The 18,374-nt window shown below is 39.1% G+C and overlaps 1 long non-coding RNA gene across 1 annotated transcript; it reads right to left on the reverse strand.

Moving 5' to 3' along the window:
- Positions 1-590: 590 nt before the first annotated feature.
- On the reverse strand, positions 591-11,157 carry LOC149804830 (uncharacterized). The gene is made up of 3 exons (XR_016414532.1): positions 11,041-11,157; positions 1,565-1,671; positions 591-1,112 (listed from the first exon to the last, which is right to left on the reverse strand). It is a non-coding gene; the product is annotated as an uncharacterized LOC149804830 (long non-coding RNA).
- Between the last annotated feature and the right edge of the window lie 7,217 nt (positions 11,158-18,374).

Consider the following 18,374-nt stretch of genomic DNA (forward strand, 5'->3'; position numbering starts at 1 on the left):
ATTGGATTGAAATGCAAGAACTGTAGTACGGAATTAGTGTTGGTTCTGGATCGTAGAATGGAATTGTGTGTGTGTGATTGTATTTTTAACGTAGCTTGAATAATTTTTCAGTCATATTGCTACGATGTCTGCAGTGTGGCAGTTTATAGTGATGTATAGCACTGGGGCATCATGCTGCAAACATGTAGTATGATGTTGCACCCAGTCACATTATCCTGACACCAGGCCGATCAGTCCTAACACTAACCTCTTAATGCTGAGCGTCTAGCGAGGTAGCTGTTAATACCATTTTTGTAAGTCTTTGGTATGACTTGGCTGGGGTTTGAACCCATGACCTCCCGCTTCTGAGGCGGACGCTCTAACCACTAGGACACCGGAGTGGTCAGAATGGAATTGTAACAATTACAATGGAAGCAATTTGTATTATGCTTGTTGGGGCATTCCTCACTGATGGCTGTCAGTGACATCATCATGGGAATGTGTAACAGCCACATTTTGTAAGAACAAGGTGTAGTTGGTGAACAATACAGACACTTTTCTGCCATTTCCACTGGCATCATCTCATATGATGTTATTTAAAAAAACTTCCTACAACATACTCACAACATATAAAACCTATATGCAAATCTGATGAAAGCTGCTTGTGTTTCTGAAACACATATTCCATACTGGTGGCAAGAATGTCCAAATCTACATTACAAAAATGAAAACATTACCATCCATCTAGGAGTTGCAAATGTATGAAATCCTCTTGTTGGGTAGTTTTACTAACAGGCTTTACAGCAGGGCCTTCCATTAGATTTAAATGTGGCAGGTAAGTTGACAAAGTAGGGTGGGGGGTTGGGGGGACCTACCCCAATGGGGATAATTCATTTTTTTTTAAAGTAGCATGGTGTAAAGTAAAAGTAGATGGGCTGATAAGGAATCCACTGAATTTACAGACTAAAGGTTCAGACATTTGTTTTTAAGAGAAAAATGAAAGAAGGAAACAATACAACAGATATTTTAATATGACTTTAATGTTTATTTTCTAGATTTAATTAAGATTATGAATCAGAATCAGTCTCCAACTCCACTGTAAAGTTTATCTATTACTTCTTCTGCTCAGGCACCTGCAAATTAAAACAAAATTGTAATGCTTAAATAAAGTCATATCATCTCAGCACTAGTTACATATGCAGAAGTCATGTTAATCAGCATTATAAAAATGTATGAAATTTTCTTCACTGCACTTGTGCTTCCCTTACTATCGTTAAGCCATGATACAAGATAACTTTGCACTTACTTGTCATTTCTGGCAAGTGGATGGTGCAATCAATTTGCACAAAGATGAATTTATTTCATCCAAATATTTCATGTGAATAAAAATTCCAAATGGAGGCACTTGTCCGATCAGACAAGATATATGCATATTGTAGTTAGCTGGACTCTAGCTCTGATAGTCCTGGGCAATAGGATAAGCTGATTTTGTTATCAGTTTAGAAATGCATCCGCTTTGCAAATACTATGCTTTAAAAGACGAAACTGAATCCAATATTGATGAAATAAGAGTCATTTGGATTACCTTGTTTTTTATCATTCTGCGTTGGTTGGGTGCATATTTGAGGGTCTCTGATATGGTCTCTTCCATTCCATTTGCCTTTGCTTTGCCATTAGTTTTCAAGCAGGCTTCTGCATGAGTAATACAATGTTTTAAAATAAGTTTCACAACAAAGGATGCATTGCATTTTTCTAAATGCCAGCAATAATCAATGGAATATTTTTAAAACATGTACTTTGAAATGTGTCTCAAGTTACTTTATCAATTCATTTAAAAATCTCTGGCAAGTCACATGAAAAACACAATTTAAATCAAGCCATACTTACTTATCAAAGACTTTCTCATTCACATCCTTTACCTCACACAATAAATATCAGCAACACCAACATTAAATTCACACAATCAGTACAAAACCTAGGTGTTACTCTGGACAGTACTCTCACATTGCACCAACATGTCATGAACATATGCAAGGCTGCGTATCTTGAGCTGAGACGCATCAGCTCCATTCTCAGATATCTTTTAGTTGATGCCACTAAAACACTTGTGTGTTCATTACTGCTTTCAAGACTGGACTATGGTAACTCAATTCTGTCTGGTTCATCTTAATATCTACTGCAGAGACTTCAAAAAGTTCAAAACATAGCTGCTTGGATCATACTTAGAGTACCACAATCAGAGCACACCTCCCCGCTGCTCTGTACCCAACACTGGCTATCCATTCGATCCAGAATCAAACACAACATTAGTTCTCTGTGCTACGTTTCACTGACAGACTCTAGTCCAACATACCTATCCGACCTCACCTATGTGTACACACAAGCAAGATACTTACACTCCTCTTCCGACAATCATATACTCATTATTCTCACTATGAAAACAAAGTCACATGGACAGCATTCTTTTGCATACCAGGGCCCAGCAACATGGAATGAATTGCCCACTGAACTTAGACACAAAGACGCAGTGATCCCATTCAAGAGTGCTCTCAAAACTACTTATTCTGACTACAAAAACAAACTTAATGACTTAATAATGTTAACTACCTTAAATATTCTCAGCATGTTTTTTTTGTTTTCTAATTTCACGGTGTTTGTTTTTGTAATCATATCATTGTGTATGTTTTTATGTTGTCTAATGTTGCAAAGCGCTTAGAGCTTCTAAAGATTAGGCGCTATACAAAGTCCTCATTATTATTATTATTATATTTAGCTTGGATGAATATTTTTTAAATCAGTGGCCATAACTAAAAAATAGGATTTTGTTTTATGATCATAAAAGTATGTTGGACACCATCCATGATGTACAATGCTGTCTGACATTTGTATGCACCTAAGGTTTCCATCTCAAATATTAAAGCAAAATGCATACCGAATTTGACAGATTGATGAAAATAAAAAAAAGCAATGCTTACCATTTGAAAAGAGGCAATTGTCACTAGAATATTCTATTCAAAATGATATTAATTTTGGACACAGGGGATACCACCCCCATGTTTTCCTGACTCGTGATATGTCGGCCTATTCTGTGCACAGCTTTAAAAGATGTAATGTTTATCCATCGAGCTATAGAAATGAAATACATTTACTGTAGACTGTTTCTGTCAGCAGTTAAGTTGAGTAATTAGGTCAGGTTTATAGCTAGTTTACAAAATTCAATGTAGAATGCCAATAAATGACAAGATATATTTTTGCAAACTAAAGTGATCTTGAAAAAAGATTAGTAAAGTTTAACATTTTATAAAAAATAAGCTATTATGTGGAAAAGAAACAACAATGAAATAGGATGCAATGTGTTTACGTCTAGTTTTGGAAGGTACCGTCTCTAAGGTACCGTCATAATTGTACCGTAGTTTAATGGGTGGAAAGGCCATTGAAAGGTAAGGGCAGTGCGGAGACCATCGAGTATGTTCCAGAATAGCTGAATCTTTGTAGATACATAGATCCATTCGTAACTTCAGTCCGCAAGCGAAACACTGTACTTCGTATCCCAATCCTGACTCAGGTCCGAAGTAGACAAATCCTGTTCTAGCTAAAACATATGAAGAAGGTAATCCTTCCCTATCCGTAGGCCATTTTTGAAACGTGTCCAATCGACGGGCACAATCACAATAGTCAGGTAAGAAGACTGGAAAATGGTAGGGTTTGAACTTGGAGTTCTCACTGGATTTCTCACTCGATTCTTGCTGCGGCGAAGTCATCCTTCTGGTGGGTGGCTATCCTCTTACAACCAATGTTTTATACCGACATGTCCATACGGCAAAGTAAAGTGGGTGGGAAGCCGCACTCGCTTCTGCTACACGATTTGATAGACTTTTTCCAAGGGTCGACTGACGATGTGGTGTGTGGGTAAACGTACAATCTTGTTGGGTTGATAGGTGGTCACTTTCTCTAGACTGCAAGGCTTCTTTCAATATGCCAAAGTTGACCACTCGACTGGTACGATAATTAAGAGTAAGTCCTTTCACTTTACACTTCGTGTGCACTTCTTGTTTGTCCCAGTATTCGTAGCCGTAATTTTTGGGACCACCACTAACGAAACTTAGAATCTTGTCATCGGGGTGCTTGTCTGTCCAGGCTCCTAAACGGTCTCCTTCGATGTCAGGGTGCTGTTGACTCGGGTGATCGATATAAATGCAACTGTCCATGTCAAAGTACAAGACACGTTCCCCTAACAGTTCTAAAGCTTCGTACAATTTTAAGCGAGCATGAGCTGTCATGTAAGCTGCAATGATGACATTTCCAAAGGGGTCATCTTCTACAAAGTTCAGATCTTCTTCGTAATTCACCAAGATCAAATCCTCACGAACGACGTCCACGTGTTTCATGAATTTGGCTTTGTCGTGAATCATCTGAAAGTAGCGGGAAGGTTCGGTCAAATACTCCGTCTTGGGTAAACACGGTCATTGTGCCATTTTACCCCACAAGCAATTTAACATCACTTTGGCAAACGATCGCCTGCCTTCGTTTTTCTCAATGTGATCTAAAGTAATGCCTTCTTGTGCCCAGAATTTCTCTCTGAATGTCTTTTGGTCTTCGGGAGTGTGACACCAGGACAGATAGCCACTGGCTTCTTGCTCAGTTTCAAAAAGGCATCCACGTAGTCTGCGAAAATGCCTTTCTGCGTGGGGTCACCCTTGTGGAATTATTGTGTCTTGGGAAAGTGGCAAATTTCGTACACTTCTAACAGTTGGTATCCCATGTTCAGAGCTTTGAACAATTCTACGCTGACCCATGTCCCCGTCAAGGCCCGTTCTTCCTGGGTGTGATGACAAGGTTGATCTTGGTTGCACGTTTCAGCACAAGTACGGCACAAAGGAAACATAAGTTTGCCTTGGCAATGGCGAGGTAAGACGGGATGGTATAGGTTCGTGGGAGGCAAAACTTTGCACTTGATCAAGCCTTCGTATTGTCGAATGTTTTTTAGGTCGATGTGTTCGGTGAACAATTGTGGGTGCCCTGCAGGAAAGCAACAACATTTGCACACGTAGGGATACAGTGAACACACGTCCAAGTATTTGATTTCTTCTCCTTTCTCTTCGTCAGCTTGGTACAGCAAACAGGTGGCATTGGTCCTTCCTCCGTACAAACTATTACTTGGGTTCAGGGGGTCCATGAACTGGTAACTTTCCATGAGGCGTTTAAACTCGGGATCGGTGTTCAAACGGTGATTGTATTTGTGTTCCCACATTTCCACCACTTGGTATCCTTCCTGTTCTAACTTTAGGCGTGGCTGACAAATGGCCTGGTACAAGTCTTCCATGGTTCGTTGTAAGAACTGATTTTTAGTGCCACGGTCAGGGTAACAGACGGGACATCCGTGAAATAAGCAACCGTTAAACTCGTACATGATCTTGGAGTTTTCTAAGTCCCAGCCATTGACCGAATGCATTCCGATGATCTTTCGCCCTGTCCGTTGCGGGCATGCTGAATCCATTTGTCTTCCTTGTCGCACAAGTAATGCAACCAGCATGGGGCTTTGACCGAGTATTGACGTTTGACATAGTTGGTCGTTTGAGGACTGATGACAGCCACAGTGTTTTCAAGCATGAATCGTTGTCGGTAGACTAAGGAACACGCTTTGGCAATGGTGCAAGCCTCTTTTAAATGATCAACCCCTCCGTGTTCCATGAACAGTTCTCGAAATTTTCCACAGCATCGCCGTAAAATGTCCATGTCGGAACGACGATACTTTAGCATTTCTTCCTGAAAGTCGAAAGGGTCGGAGGCGTGAGCCTGGTACCAAGCGTAGAAAGTTTCTCGTTCGGTACGCATGTTGTCAGGGTCGTAATAGTGAGCCTGAGGCAAATGGGGTAGAACGGCGTGTTGATTGGCTTGTATTGAAAAAGTGTGGAAAGTACCCTTTAGCCATTTCTGTCATTCCAAACATTTTAGGCATTCGACTCAAAGGCATGGCTAAGTAGCTCATCGAATCTTTAAACTGCACTTGTCCCACTTGCATGAAAATGATTTTGGCTCCGTTCAAAGTGATTTTAGGACGCTCGATGCCACGTTCCGTATAACATCTCAAAAGAAACTGTCCATCGTATCCGGAGAAATTGTGAGCCATCACCGTGGCATGGTGATGACAATCTCCATAATAATGTTCGATGTCCTCTTGGCTCCACGTCTTGTCGATGGGGTCTAAGACCCATTGTGTGAAATCGGCTAGTGTGTTCGGTCCTTGAAAGATTTTTTCACGCCCTCCAGGAATCTTACTGCAGTGAGGGCAATAACTCAAGATAGGTTCTTGAATCACTTCTCGCACGCTCGATGAGCCACGCAGAAATTAGGAATGTGAATACTGGTCTCTTGCATGCATTCGAAATCGAAAAAGATGAAATTGCCTTTCTTCTTCTTGTGACCATCCTCTTTCTCTGGTTGGGATTGGTATTTTTGTATGTAGCATTGGTGTTCCAAGTCCACAATGCAGTGACAAATGTGACATTTTTTCTTTCCTGAACATACGTGTGCCTTGGTACTGTTGATACATAGACCTTGTCCACACATTGGGCACAATCTCAGGAGTTGACAAGCACATTTCTTCTGTGAACCTTGCATCTTCAGATGTTGTTGGTAACAGGCAGGGCTGACAAATGTGCGCAGACAAGCAGGACAATGCACTGGTTCTTGCCCTTCGCTCAGACAGGGTTGAGAGGCCAAACATCCTGAGCATTTCGATCCACAATGTTTGTGTTGCTCTCGATTATTATAACCATCATAAGTCACATTTCTCACAGTAATATTTGTATCCCAGGAATCCAGTGATAGTGGTAATGGTATCGAAATGGTCATCGTGATGATAGAGGTGAATGTATTTTCCATCCTTAAAGTCTTTCCCTCGAAACAACAGAGACCCGCGCACTTCTTGAGGGTGCACTTTCAAGGTGTATCGTGGAGCTAGGGCATCTTGCAATTTTTGCATCTCAGGAATGCCACAGGATGTGTCTTTGGACAGGCATGCTTGTTGTAACAGAAGTTCTGCTTCATTTCGTTGTTTGGCTCGGTTCGATTTTCGAATGTTCTCCCAGGCTCTTTTCCATTCTACCGTGTCGTTCTTGTCGGCATAGGTTCATCCCACCACGATGGCTCGGGCTAAACACATGTGGTCTTGAAAATTGTTAATTTGGACAAGACTTGTTTTGGTAATGCGAAGGTTGTTGACCAATAAGGTCTTTCTGCATTGTCCGGTCCCTTGAGGAGGAGAGACGTGGGTCATGTCCAGTGTGGCTTTTCCATCGGTGATGTCAAACTGGTCATTAGATTGTTGCACGTGTTGAATCTTGTCCATGACTTTGGAAGTGGTCAATTCTGCAGGGCTGCTAAACTCGATCCAAACAGGGGATTTCAAGCCGTCATGTTGTATGGAAAGTCTCAAGCGATCATCTTCTTTGGGTTGACATTGTCGCTTGAGTGTGGTGAGCAAAGAATCCCACATGTCGGTGATGAACCCTTTTGCTTTCTCTAACAGTACTTCAGACTTGAAATCTTTAAACTTCACTGTGTATTTGTAAGCCGTAGTTCTAAATTTTCTAGAGGGACGCTTTTCCGTCTCTCGAATGTCATAGTACTTTTCAGGGTTGACTAAGGGTGGTAAACTTTGTTTAGAGGGTTTGGATTCTGGTTCACTCATGTCCTCTTCAAAATCACTGGCATGAATTTGTGCCAAGACTTCAGCCCTAGTACGAGGCGATAGATCACGTTTCTGCCTCTTACTTTCTTCTTCTTTCTTCTCAAATGAATTGGATCATTTCATCTCGATAGCAAAAAGTCAAATGACTAAAGTTTAAACACCATGGATTAATTTATAGTCATAGCAGACCAGTGTATATAAAGGGTATGTGTCTTGTCCTTTCACTATTCATTTCACTCTCAAACTGAGCACAACAATGGAAGAGACTACCAAGATCGAACGTTTCATCAGAGCTTTGCGAGGGGTCATTAGAAAATTCTCTTCAGACCAGCCGAGGGACTACTCTCCTTCCTTTCAAGATAAAAGTCAAGATACTTGCTATATCTGTCAGAAGAAAGGGCATTGGTCTTCAGAGTGTCCAGACCGTCAAAAAAGAAAAAAAAGGGGTTAGAAGAGACAAAAGTCAAGATACCTGTTATTATTGTCAAGAAAAAGGACATTGGTCACCAGACTGCCCAAAAAAGAAACAAGAGGAGTCAGAAGAAGAGAGGGATTCTTCAGAGGAAGAGGAAGAAGAAGAGGAAGAAAACAGACAGGTGAAGAAAAAGAAACAGGAGAAGAAAAGAAGGGAAGAAAGTGAGGAGGAAGAGGAGGAAAAGACTATGACGGTGAAGAAATTAAAAAAACAGAGAGTGAACAATGAGACAGAATAAGTCTATGAACTTTTTAAAGTGCTCTGTTGTGAATTGTGAATTGTAAATATTTATAAAAGAATAAATTAATTATAAAAGGTAAGTGTCTTTGGGTTTTGATTGTAAAATAAGAACCTACACTCACACACACTCATACACAGACAGGTACTATTGGGTAAAATGGTTTTTATTAGTTATTGGCAATTGAAAGCCTATCTCTTTTCAAGAGACGTGGATGGCCCTGAAAAGGGCCTTTTTTGGTGTAAGGGGTGAGTTTAAACAATCAACTTTAACTGTCTTAAGCCTTTGCCATGGCCAAGGCCTACTTCTGGACTGCGTACTGTTGATGATGATTTCGTTGAAATCACTAAGGATGGTGCAGTAGGCGTAGTCACAGGGTTGGAGTGTTTAGCTTGGGAAGGTCGTATTCTCTTCGGCTGTAATAAAGAAGTCTGATACATCTGTTTCAGACTTCTTAACTAAAATGTCTAACAGTACCGTGACCGTTTGATTTTGACACCCTTGTTTCTTTGCTGCTGCGTCTTCTTCTTCTTGTTTTTTTCTTACCTCTTCTTCTTGCTGCTGTTGCTGTAGGAGAAAAGCTTGTTCCGCTTCCTTTTGCTGTTGTATAAATTTCTCCAATTCTTCTTTCTGTCTCTGTCTAAAATTTTCCATGTGCGGTAATGAAGGAGAAGGTGACGAAGGTTCAGGAACAAATTCTTGCAAGGTAAAAAAATCCACAAAATCCCAATTCACCTCTTCTGAAAGTAAGTCTGGGTTCCCTTGGGTAGTCTCCACCATCAGTGCACCCAAACTGATCGTTTTCTGAGTTTCCGTCATGTTGAAAAACTGTCGCTTAGATTGACTACGCACATGCGCTAGCGAATCTATATAGACTATGTGACGTCACAGACTGCTCTCTTCGGATTGGACGTGGGCTGACTGAATTTTGTAACGCGTCTTTGGATTGGTCAACAAACTCAATCCGTTTCAATCCTTCCTCCCCCTATAAATAAGTACAGTTCACTGCATTCCTTCACCTGTTACTCAGCACCCCAACATGTGGACCGATGTACAATCTTCAACGCTTGTGTCTTCGATGATGTTCCGGACGGACATATCAATGTATGTCCGATCCAACTGGACAGTTATCCACAGGACAGACACCAGCCTGTGGATGCGAAGAATCTTATGTGGAGCATCAAGGATGCCTCAAAAGAGTCTTAATCTATGGTCCTGCAGTCAGGCACAGCCTAAGGTCAAGAAGAAGATGTCACAGATGCCCTTTATGTTAAGGGTATATTAACATAAAACCAAAGGCCCTTTTCAGGGCCATTCCTATCTCTCGAAAAGATCTTGACTTTCAACTGCCTACCCCTTTTTTTATTTTTTTGTTTAAAAAAATAATAAAAAAATAGAGACCCCTCCCTGTTTCAATTTTCGCCTGTTCCATTTTCATAGACCCATCAGGTCGGGACCTTATTAAAATAGGGTCCCGACCCTGTTCCATTTCCCCTAGTCCCAAGACAGTCCCACGATTTATTCCCCATGTTCAATTTCCCTTGTCCCTAGAGTGAATAGTTTTTTTTCTTTCTCCCATGTTAAATTCCCCTTGTCCCTAGAATGGATATTTTTTTTTCCTCCCATGTTAAATTACATAGTCCCCAGAGTGGATATACCCTTTTTAACATGGAAGTTCCCTAGTCCCTAGACCGTCCCTATTCACTACTACCATTGTCATTACCAGCCTGAAACCCAATTTAATGCCATTTGTATAAATTCATTTCAAATAAATATTATGATATAGCTGAAGTGTAAAGTCAAGCAAGTATTCTGTTTGCAGATTTTACATTTTAGATATTATAGTAAAGTCATATTTTCTCTTGTTTAGTAAACTTTATTGCAACTGGTTCCAAAATAGTAAATCTTATTTAATGTTCATTCACCAGAATAGGTATTAATACAATCCCGAATTAACTGTATGGTACTAAAATATACCCTGATCTTGTGTGAGATTGTAATATACAGAACTATACCTCAAGACAACAATAATATATTGAATTTATATTGTATCAAGACTGTCATGGTTATGAACTCCAACTTTATTCAGGTTTTTTCATAATAAATGATCATCTTGTGCTATGGTTGAAAAGAAATCAAAGTTCAGTTTAACTCCATTCTCTCCACATTTGTAAGTTGTTAAGAGGCATACTCATCCTCAGTGTTATAGTAAAATGTAATCTTATTTGGATCAATCTTGGTGGTGTAATATATGAATGGAGAAAGAATATTATCATCCAGATTAAAATATGTTTTATTCAGACTCTACTAAAATGTTTAGTTGGATATGGGTTACGGAGCCTGATGTGTACGAACAAAACAATGTGTACCATGACCTTTTTAATTTAACATTTTAAACTCCTGCAGAAGAAAGAGATTTTTTAGATCCATTAATCTGTATTAACAAAAACATTTCTTCAGTATGATTTTCAATTACGTAGTATTGACAAAACTCATATTTTAAAGTTGTTGTTTTTTTGTGTTTGGTTTGGCCTTTTATGGTAAACCAACACAAGTAAGTTATTTAGTGCCAAGGCACTTTAAGTATAGTGCCTTGCCCAAGGACACACCATGGTAGCTAACCCAGGTTGGTCTGATGGTAGAATTTGAACCTACCTTATTTCACAGGTCCAGAAAGCTAACCACTGAGCCACTACAGCTCCCCATCTTATAGTGGAATGCTGGTATACTTTATGATCAAGAAGGATGGGTTGGGGTATGCATGTTGCATCTGAAAAAAGTGATGGAATTTTTGTTTACATAATATTTTAGTCATACAATATGAATCATTTTCTATAGATTTAAGATGTATCAGATCAAGTTAAGAAAAATCATATATTCTGTTTCCTGGGAATGTACTAAAATTCACTGTTATTGTTTGATTTTTTGGTAGTAAGCTTACTTGGTATTTTTTTCTTTTTAACTTGAATACCTAATTTGTTAACATCCTATTCTAAATCTTCAGAGTTCTGTCTATTAAGTGACAACTGTTGATACATGTAGGGAAGTTTTTGTTTATATCTTTTGATTTTTGTGATTCTGGAAGTTGCAGTATTTGTTGTTGTATTATAACCATTTCAGTAATTTAATGAATGCAGAGTATACTGCTCTATAAATGAAATTTAAGTGAAAATAATGTAAAAGTATGTTTCACTGCAAATATAAATTGTTTAAAATAATATATCATTTATCATATGGCTATTCAATTGTGGTAACTAGTATTCCATCCAATATCTATATATTAAAATATGTCTTTTCATACAGCTGGTGATCATTTAGATACAAGTCCAATTGAACATAATCAAATTATCAATGCAGGTGTTTTTATTAGTAGTAGTATTGCAAGTATAAGTGTTAGTATTAAGATTTCATATACAGGTATGATAAGTGTATCATAATGTTTAAATGATGCTCCTTGTTACAACATAAAATATGTTCATTGAAACAAATGGTTCACTGGTAAATTGGCAGCAAAGGTCTTCACTGAATTATGTTGCATAAACTATTTTACAATAAAACATATATGATGCATCTCAATTATGATGAATGTGAGGAGGAGGATTAATAATAATGCAATTTAAGTTATCTTCATAACATAAGTTCTAGCAGATGTGTAATTTTTATGTGGTTCATCATCAGTTTGAAACTGGTCTGTGATTTCTGGATCTGGACATACCTGGTCCCCTGCTGTTGTGCTGCTATGGTCTTTACAGTTCATTAGGATATCAGTTACACTTGGTTTACATTTAGAACCCCATGGGATGGAATGCCCAGTTTGAAACTGAGAGAATGGTTAATTATCCATAATATAACTCCTGCAGTTATTATTAGGTTTGATATCAAGGTCTTTCTTTAAAAGCTTTTCAACTCAGGTTCTGTTCTACCATACAGATAAATAAAGTCAAATTCAAGGCTTTCAGATTTGTCCAGTTTGTTTCATGTGTTGCGGCAGACAGACTGTATATTGCCACTGTACCATATAAATATCAGTGCTTAGTCTGCTCTCAGTTGCTGTGGTTTGATTAGTTACAAGTGTCATCACATGTGACTAATTATTGACCAATGTAATGAAACTTGTATAATTAGAAGGCTGTATTTAAAAACTCTAAAGATCTTAAAAAGAAAATTGGATCGGGGTAAGTAAAACCTTTTACTTTGACCATTTGGCTAGAAAATAATTTTCAATAAGTTTAAATTGGATAATAGTAATATAATAATTAATTACACAAATCAGAATAAAAGCTATTTGCATATCCCCTTACAGCTGTTGCTTTTTCATAGTACTAAGTAGAATAAAGTATAGTTAAGACAGATAGCTTTAAGCTAGAATTAAACTCAAATAAATTGCAAGAAATCAAAACAAACCCAGGATTAAAACTAAAGAAATATCCCGTCATATATACCTTACATCAAATAAAGAAACTCAAGATGGATAACAACAAAATTAATGTCACATCATCAAATAGTTATCTCAGCTGCCTGGTCAACCTAAAGGCAGATAAACTAAGGCAAACTTACTCCGAAGCAGTCTCATCCCCCCTAAGAGAAAAACGACAGATACAGTTCTTAACGCCAATTTTCAACTCGACCCCAACTGACTCGATGAGTAGACTCTACCTGTCACCAAGCGTAAACGAGAATGTGGACAATCTACCGAGTAACCGCAAAACTACATCCGACATGAGTACCCAAACTGAGGAACAATACTCAACAAGCACAAAAACAACCCAGACCACGCTGGTTAAAAACACTAGCAGCCAGGGGACTCAAACTGAGAACCTACTAGATGAAACAGAACGCCCTCACCCTACCACAAATAAAGCAGTCACACACGACTCAACAAAAGGTAAGAATAATAGGAAAACCAAATCCCAAATACCAGTTAGAAAGAATAAGGAACACACTAACTGTCAGAATACAAGACCCAGCAAGCCGGTTATGGACAACGAAACAAAGTCAGCTAAAGAGACAAACACCAGGGGAAAAAAGACCAGTCTGCAAAATATCCAAAACAAGAAACACCCCGCTGAACTGACTCTCTTCGTCAAGGGAGTAAATTCCAAAATAACGAAGTTAGCCTTTAAAACCATAGCATGGCAATTGAACAAACATCACCAAGGAGAATTCACGCTTAAAAGCACTAGAGACGACTTGCTGATAATCAAATGCACCACTGAACAACAGATTGCCAAATATATGGAAATTGAAAGAATAGGCCAAATAAATGTTCAGGTCACTAGACACAACAGAACAAAACAACACATAGACCCAAACCCCCCAAAAACACACAACAAAGGAGTCATATACGTATCAACTCAAAATAAAACCAATGAAATAGTAGACTACATAAGGAGTAAAGGACAGGAAGTAGAGAAAGCAATCCGCCTAAAAACAAGAAGGGGAAAGGATAGCACTGCAGTGGTACTCTTTTTTAAGGGCGCCACCCCAGAAACTATCAAAATAGCCGAAAAACTCGAGGCTAAAAAAATTTTTGCTTTCAAAAACAAACCACGGTTCTGTGGCAACTGCAAAAATTGGGGGCATTACTCTAAGAGTTGCGGAAACCTATTCCGGTGCAATCAATGTGGTCTTCACCACCCAGACCGGAAAACATGTAGCGCCACCAATCAGCACTGCGCTAACTGTAGTGGTAACCACAAACCAAACCACGCAGAATGCCCCAGGGCTCTTAGAGAAGCCCTAATAGTTGAATATATGATCTCCCATGGGGTAAACTATAAGCAGGCCAAAACAAAAATCAGGATACCAAAAACAAAATAAATAGGTAGCACCCTCGCTGGTAGGAAACACGCATAAAACGAAAACAACAGTAAATTAAACAAACTATTAAGACTTTTTGCACTAGAGATGGATTCCAGAGCAGAAATCAAAATATGGCAATGGAATGCACGCGGCCTTAGGGCCCACGCTGACCAACTAAATAACAAAATACTTGAACAGGAAAGAAAACCAGATGTTATATGCATACAGGACACCCATCTAAATGATACCTCACGTATCCCAAACATCATAGGCTACAACACCAAATACCTAAAGCATCGATCCCCCACAGCAAGAGGAGGGGGGTTAGCAACCTTTGTTAGAGATGGAATTACATCAGAAATGCATAAATTAACAGATAGTAGACCGCCCAATGACTTCGAAATACAGATAGTCAAAATAACCGCTCAAACTAAGCAGGTACTAATCGTTAACCTCTATGAAACAAATGAGCAGCGCAATTTAAGTGCAGACGAAACAATCAAAATGATTAAAGACTGTGGAGAATGGGTGGTAATATGCGGGGACTTCAATGCGCACAATGAACTATGGGGGAGTCAAAAGACGGACATTAAAGGAAAAATTGTAGAAAAATGGGCACAAAAATGCAACTTAGTTTTTCTAAACAACGGAATGCACACCCGGATAGATGACAGAACAGGCCACACATCAGCAATAGACCTATCTCTATGCACACCAAGATTAGCAGGCATTTCTGATTGGCAAGTTGATGAAAGCGACCCTATGGGAAGTGACCATTACCTTATAAATATAGAAATACAAATTAGAATACCTCAAAATAAAGCGTCCTTCACACCAAGATGGAAATACGAACAGGCCAACTGGATTAGGTTCAAACAGATAGGTGACTCAATCGACCCAGAAACCATATATCACCGGGACATTGACACCTTTAATGACAAATTAATAGAAACCATTAACACAATGGCCCAAGAAACAATTCCTAAAACTAAAGGAGTAGCACCCAAACCCACGGTGCCCTGGTGGAATAATGAATGTAAAATAGCAATTAAAGAGAAAAAAAGAGCTCTAAACAAATTCAAAAGAACTAAAAATAATAGGGACTTTAACTACTACAAGGAAAAGGAAAAAACTGCCAAACAAACTATTATGATAGCTAAACAAAACTCATGGAGAGAATTCTGCTCAAAACTAGATATTAACACAAAATCGAAGGAGGTGTGGCAAAGAATTAAAAAAATGAGAGGCAAAACTAAATCAATAACCCCCAACATACCTGGACAAAACAACAAACATAAGGCAGAATTATTCGCAAACTATTTCGCCAACATGTGTAGCAATACCAACTTAGAGGATAAGTTTAAAAATCATAAAAGGCAATTTGAGGAAAGCAACTCTGACAACATAAAGGAAGCAGGAAATAATGACGGCCCACTAAACCTTCCGTTTACAGAAGCCGAATGGAGAAAGGCCCTCGCCGGCAAAAAGACCACATCCCCCGGGGAGGATACTTTGGGGTATGAAATGTACAAGAACCTACCCAAAAAACTTGTCACAATTGCACTTAACCTCATTAATAAAATATGGGAAACCGGTACCATACCTATAAGATGGAAAAAGGCAGTAGTGGTCCCGATTCTTAAGCCTGGAAAACCCTCAAGCGATATAAAATCATACAGGCCCATATCACTAACAGACAATATAGGTAAAATAATGGAAACTATGGTAAACAACAGGCTGAAATACCATTTAGAAAGCAAAGGACTACTAGCTAATACACAGAGCGGGTTTCGCAACTACCGAAGCACAATAGACCAACTCATGAGACTAGAAACCGCTGTCAAATTAGCATCTAGAGAAAAAATTTTAAAATCCAGATATGTTACAGCCATCTTCTTAGACATGGAAAAAGCATATGATCTAATGTGGACTAAGGGACTGATAAGTAAACTTAAACCATACGGAATAACTGGCAATATATACAAATTTATTGCTAACTTCCTAACCGATAGAAAGATACAAGTCAGACTAGGACAAGACTACTCCGAACGATACAAACTGGAAAATGGCATGCCACAATGAAGCGTAATCAGCCCAACTTTATTTAATATAATGATAAACGACCTGGAAACAGCGGTAAAACCCAACCACCTTGACTTATCCCAATTCGCCGATGACAGCGCCGTATGGAAAACTGGCAACCCGGCCAGCAGAGAAACGACCAAGCACTTACAAAAAGGACTAAACGATATAGGAAATTGGACAGATAAATGGGGATTTAAATTGTCACCTCTAAAAACAGTAGGCATAGTTTTCAATCCGGGAGGTGGCCACCCCCCACCCACTCCAAACTTAACCCTAAAGGGGGTACCCATCAAATTCGAAAAACAAGCGACACTCCTAGGTATGGTATTCGACCACGAACTCACGTGGGCAGCTCATATCCAAGAACTCGTAACGAAGTGCAAACGAGACATCAACCTCCACAGAAACCTCAGAGGGGTGAATTGGGGGGTTGATCAAAAAACACTCGTTACCCTATATAGAGCACTTATAAGAGCAAAATTGGACTACGGTTGCCAGGTATATGGAGCGGCGAACGCCACGTTACTAAAGAAACTAGACACAGTCCAATCAAAAGCGCTAAGGGTATGCACCGGCGTCCTAAATGGTACCCCCACACAAGATATCTTAATAATAGTAGGAGAACCCCCGCTAGACCTAAGGCGGAAGGAATTGATGCTGCGATACTCGACTCGAATATCAATACACCAACCCAACCACCTCACGCTACAAGCCCTCTTAGCATGCGACAAACCATTCGATACAAAAGGAAAAAATAAAAAAATACCTAGTGGGAAAATAATTATAGAATTAAAAAGGAAATTTCAAATCGCAAATATCAACCCAGAAAAAATAAGGTACTACCCAGACCCCCCGTGGACCTGTCCCACACCACAAATAGATCTTAGCTTACGTAAACTAGGACAAAAACAAAATGACCCGATAGGACTAAGAGCTTCAATACTAACGTACATTGACAACAAATACGAGACATACACGCAAATCTTCGCAGATGGATCAAAAACCAAAAATCCAAATAAAACTGCAGCAGGGATAGTGATCCCAAAATTAGATGTCGCCGTTGGAAAAAGACTCCCAGACCAATGCGCTATATACACGGTAGAATTCATGGCAATACTAATGGCATTAACATACGTCAAAACATACCCCACAACTAAGGCAGTCATTCTAAGCGACTCTTACAGTGTACTACAATCGTTAGCAACGGACCAATCCAAGAGCAGACCTAATATGATTAATCATGCAAGATCGCTACTTAAAGAGATTGAAAAAAACAACAAACACGTTGAATTCGTATGGATACCCTCTCACATCCATAATCCCAGGCAATGACAAAGCAGATGCAGAAGCAAAAAACGCCACAAACGAACCAAAAGCCCAAAATATAGCATACAGCGTCACTGAAATCAATAACATGGGACAAGATCAATGACATGTGGCAAGAGCTATGGGAAAAATCGGATGCAAACAGTCTAATACACACGATGATGAAAAAAGTAAGTAGAAAAGTCGAAAGTCCGACCTTCAAAAATCCATACGATATAACAATAATAAATAGAATAAGAACAGGTAAAACACTATTGGCAGGATGCGCAGGGAAACACATAAAAAGGGGACCAACCGAAAACTGCCCCTACTGCCCAACTCCAGAAACAATTGCACACTTAATAAATATATGCCCCAAATACAACCAGGAAAGGGCCGAACTAAAATCTCAACAGGAACAAATAGGAGAACGGTGGACATACCCGGAGTTACTTGTGGCAAAAAACAATAACATAGGAATGACCTATAATAACATCATGACATTCATTAACAAAATAGGCAAAAGGGGACAAATCTAAACCGAATGAAGGGTTGGGTATAAAGAGAGACCATGTAAAGAAATTAAAACCAATAAACCTAAAAGATCGAACCAAAAAAGAAAAAAACCAATCAAAATATTACAAATCACTGTTTGGGAATTGTGACAGCCGGCTCGGGCTAGTGGGTTCACAGACTGACACCGCCGCTCATAACCCGAACAATAAAAACCAGATAAGGACGAATATTACAAAATCACTGTTTTGGAATTATAATGGCATGCTAGGCCCCGTAGGTTC

Source organism: Sinohyriopsis cumingii, chromosome 2 (genome assembly GCF_028554795.1).
Source record: "Sinohyriopsis cumingii isolate HCF-2022 chromosome 2, ASM2855479v2, whole genome shotgun sequence".
NCBI lineage: Eukaryota > Metazoa > Mollusca > Bivalvia > Unionida > Unionidae > Sinohyriopsis > Sinohyriopsis cumingii.